Source organism: Triticum aestivum, chromosome 2D (assembly GCF_018294505.1).
Source record: "Triticum aestivum cultivar Chinese Spring chromosome 2D, IWGSC CS RefSeq v2.1, whole genome shotgun sequence".
In the NCBI taxonomy this organism is placed as follows: Eukaryota; Viridiplantae; Streptophyta; class Magnoliopsida; order Poales; family Poaceae; genus Triticum; species Triticum aestivum.
This window is the reverse complement of record NC_057799.1, coordinates 596336886-596341631: the sequence shown is the minus strand read 5'-3', so window position 1 is coordinate 596341631 and position 4746 is coordinate 596336886.

The following is a 4746-nucleotide window of genomic DNA, read 5'->3' as shown; positions in this document are numbered from 1 at the left end:
GAACAGGAGCCCGTGGAGGCTGGAGGAGGTCGACGGTAGCCCGTGGAGGCTGGAGGAGATCGACGGTGGAGATGAACAGTATCCCGTGGACCTCCTACGGTCGAAATGGGTCCCAGCTATCAGGTGGAGGAATCATTATTTTCCGCGTAATAATGAGGCACTTCCTTGATGCGGCCGTGGACCCAGCTGTCAGCCTCTCCACGTACAGTCCACGTCCGGTGGAAGTTGTTCCTTGACCACGTTGACCACGCCGCGCCGAGAGCACCAGGGCGGTGGACGACGGCGAGGCCTAGGAAGGGGACGACGGGGAGCCGGGGAAGATGCGGCAGTGGAAGCCCGCGCGGAGAGGAGTACGAGGGTTCACTGGTTCGGCTGCGGTGTGAGGCTGCCGTCGCCGCAGGGCCTGGCCAGTGGTGGGAATAGTAGGGGGCGGTGAGGCCTCCGCGGCAGCACAGCCGGCCATGGGAGGCAGGAGCATGCGGCACGACCGGCGCTGCTTTGGGCGGCTGGAGCAAGAAGACCAGAGGTTGAAGAAGCACTATGGCCGTTGGATGGACATCGTACGGTCACTGGAGCTAGAATCGTTCATATTGACTAAAGTTGACAAAGACCCCCGTCCCAGTCAACTTAGTAGGCCCACAAGTCAGCCTCCCACCATGGTGGGTCCCAGCTAGCAGGGGGAGTATTCATTTTTTTTGTGCGTAATAAGGAGGCACTTCCTTGCGTGCGAAGATATAGCTGGTGGGTCCGAGCTGTCAGCGGCGGCAACGTTTTTTTCGCGAAATACAGAGGCCCTTTCGGTGGGTCCCTGATGTTAGGTGGAGGAATCATTATTTTTCTCGTAATAAGGAGGCATTTCCTTGCGTGCGGCCGTGGACCCAGCTGTCGGCCTCTCCACGTACAGTCCACTTCAGATGCATGTCGGTCGTTGACCAGGCCGCGCCGAGAGCACCAGGGCGGTGGACGACGGCGAGGCCTAGGAAGGGAACGACACGGAGGGAGGGAAGACTCGGCAGTTGTTTCCCACGCGGAGGGGAGTACGCTGTATGAGGGTTTACTGGTTCGTCTGCCGTCGCCGGAGAATAACAGCAGGTGTGGGTGAGTAGAGGGATGGCTAGGCCAGCGATGGGAGTACGGTGGGGCAGTGAGGCCTGCGCGGCAGCAGAGCCGGCCGCGGGGAGGAGGGAGCAGGCAGTCCCGCCGGCGCTTGTTTGAGCGGCTGGAGCAGGAAGAGCAGAGATTGAAGAAGCACGACGGCCGTTGGATGGCCATCCAACAGTCACTGCTTGTGCGTCAACCTTTTTTTAGGAAAGCCTCAAATCTGTGGAAAACAGCATACAGCCCATCTGCCATTATTTCTAATAATTTACAGCCCATTTGCTAATTATTAAGTTTTTTTGGATCCCATATTCTTTTTGTTAGCATTACAGCCCATATTGTGGCCACGGTTAAAAAATTATACGAAATTTTGCATATTTCGGTGCGGTCCGAACTGTTTTTAATCCCGAAATTTCGACTCACATTCAAACTAATTTTAAAAATAAATGTATATCAATATAAAATCCAAATAATTCTTCACGCATAAAAATTAATGTAATTTAAAATCTCGAAATGAAAAAAAAAGATATTTGAAACTAATTGCCGGTTTGATGTTTTTTAAAAATGTACTGCCCATTTCTCATTACTGATGGGCCATTTTCTCGGCCAGCCGAATGAAAGCTCTCCTCGTCTTGAAAGATTTGCAACCCAACAGGCCTGACAAAGTGACTTACTTGGCAAATCACAAAAAAACTGGCCTGTGGCCATGGACCCAGCTGTCAGCCTCTCCACGTACAGTACTCTTCCGATGAAAGTCGTTCCTTGACCACGTTGACCACGCCACGCGGAGAGCACCACGGCGGTGGACGATGGCGAGGCCTAGGAAGGGGACGACGCGGAGCCGGGGAAGACGCGGCAGTGGAAGCCCACGCGGAGAGGAGTACGAGGGTTCACTGGTTCGGCTGCGGTGTGAGGCTGCCGTCACCGCAGGCCTGGCCAGCGGTGGGAATAGTAGGGGGCAGTGAGGCCTCCGCGGCAGCACAGCCGGCCACGGGAGGCAGGAGCATGCGGCACGACCGGCGCTGCTTTGGGCGGCTGGAGCAAGAAGACCAGAGGTTGAAGAAGCACTACGGCCATTGGATGGACATCGTACGGTCACTGGAGCTAGAATCGTTCATATTGACTAAAGTTGACAAAGGCCCCCGTCCCAGTCAACTTAGTAGGCCCACAAGTCAGCCTCACACCATGGTAGGTCCCAGCTAGCAGGGGGAGTATTCATTTTGTGCGTAATAAGGAGGCACTTCCTTGCGTGCGAAGATATAGCTGGTGGGTCCGAGCTGTCAGCGGCGGTAACATTTTTTTCGCGAAATACAGAAGCCCTTTCGGTGGGTCCCTGATGTTAGGTGGAGGAATCATTATTTTGCGCGTAATAAGGAGGCATTTCCTTGCGTGCGGCCGTGGACCCAGCTGTCGGCCTCTCCACATACAGTCCACTTCAGATGCATGTCGGTCGTTGACCACGTTGACCAGGCCGCGCCGAGAGCACCAGGGCGGTGGACGACGGCGAGGCCTAGGAAGGGAATGACACGGAGGCAGGGAAGACTCGGCAGTTGTTTCCCACGCGGAGGGGAATACGACTGTACGAGGGTTTACTGGTTCGTCTGCCGTCGCCGGAGAATAACAACAGGTGTGGGTGAGTAGAGGGATGGCTAGGCCAGCGATGGGAGTACGGTGGGGCGGTGAGGCCTGCGCGGCAGCAGAGCCGCCCGCGGGGAGGAGGGAGCAGGCCTAGACGGGGCAGCCCAAAACCACGTCCAACACTTGCCAAAACTTCGTCCCTCATTTTCTCTGTGTTTCGCACACTCGACATTGTGTGGGCATTTTGACTGTGCATCATATGAAGATGTGCTATGCATGAATGTTGATCAGCATGATGTTAACTGGCTGGTAGTTCCATTTTCGACCATGAATAAAACTTCCAACATGATGTTAACCCTGTTTGAAAAGGCCGTGTTAATATAAATGCTCTGCCTCTGAAAGTTGCAGTTTCTTATCTGAAACTGAACTTGCAGTTTCTTATCTGAAACTGAAACTTGGAGTTTCTTCTCTGAGAATCACATTGGCTGCACTTTTATACTCCTATGAAACTACATTTTTTAAGTGCTAAAAATAGATCTCTAGAATTCATAAAATACTTCATATGCTCAATACTGCAAATCTGAAATTCAAAAGACATTCATATCTGAAAGTACTCTCAAAATACACAACACAAAACACAATTCACAACCTGCAAATACTGACAACCCTAAGCTCCTCCTGACAATTCACAACCTGCCCGACTATTGGGCTGGGGGGGCAGCCCCCTCCTATTCCTCGGCGGCAGACAGCCGCCCCGTGAGATGATGTGAACGGCGAGGGAGACGATGGCGGGGAAGCGTCGTCGGGCCAACTGCTTTTCTCCTCTTGCACTTGGGTTCGGTCGACGAAGACTCCACTGGCTCGCTCTGGCAGGACACCCTCACAAACGACACCCTGTAGATGCTCGATCCTTCAATCTCTGGTGGATGCTCCATCTGGGATCGATACTCCCACCACCGCTCCCTCACGATCGGATCCGGTGAATCTGTTTGCTCCATGGCCCAGAGGAGCAGCTCTATGTACTCCGGCGCGACTCCCTCCGGGAGTATCGCCGCCTTTTTGCTCTGTTGCAGATATTTGGCCATGGATGTCGCCGTCGCCGCTAGTTGGTCCTTGTTGTCAAACCAAGACTGTATCTCCAACATCCTAGCTAGCTTCACAGGGTCGCCGTCTGCGATCCTCACGTATCGATTGTACTCCTCCATCGATCTACTTCTCCACAACACCTTCACTTGCCGGCGGTGGTTTTTGAATGGAAGAGGAGAGGAGCAGCGCTGGTTTTGGATTAGAATGGGAGAGGAGCGACGCTGGTTTTGGACTGGAACAGGAGAGGAGGGGCGGTGGTTTTGAAATGGAAGAGGAGAGGAGCGGCGCTGCATTTAGATTGGAACAGGAGAGGAGCGGCGGTGGTTTAATAGGAGAAGAGCGGAAGAGCGGCGCTGGTCTTGGAAGTATTTTTTTGTTGTTTTGCGTATTTTGGGTCAAAGTTTGACCACGTACTATATTTGACAAGCAAAATGTGAATGCATGTCACCAAAAATTGTATCGTTTGGTTCGTATCTGAATGTCCTTTTAAATTATATTATTTTTGCAACGTATAACATATATTTTATGTGCGAAAATCATGGTCAATTATGACCCAGAATAAAAGGGAGACTAGTTAATGTGGGGTCGCTTTCTTAATTGAAGGGTAAATTGATTTTGATTTTGATCCAGTCAGAGCGCCCCGGCCCTCTCGTCCAATCCTAAATCGCTGCCGCACGCTCCTCTCCCTCTTCTCCATTACGAAACCACCTCCTCTCCTCTTCATCATCTCCATTCCAAAACCACCGTCTCGCCTCTCTCTCTTCTGATCTTCTCCATTGCAAAACCACCTCCTCTCCTCTCCATCATCTCCATTCCAAAACCACCGTCTCGCCTCTCCCTCTTCTGATCTTCTCCATTGCAAAACCACCTCCTATCCTCTCCATCATCTCCATTCCAAAACCACCATCTCGCCTCTCCCTCTTCTCTATTGCAAGACCACCGTCTCTCCTCCCATCTTCCAAAGCTAGCACCGGACCACTCAGA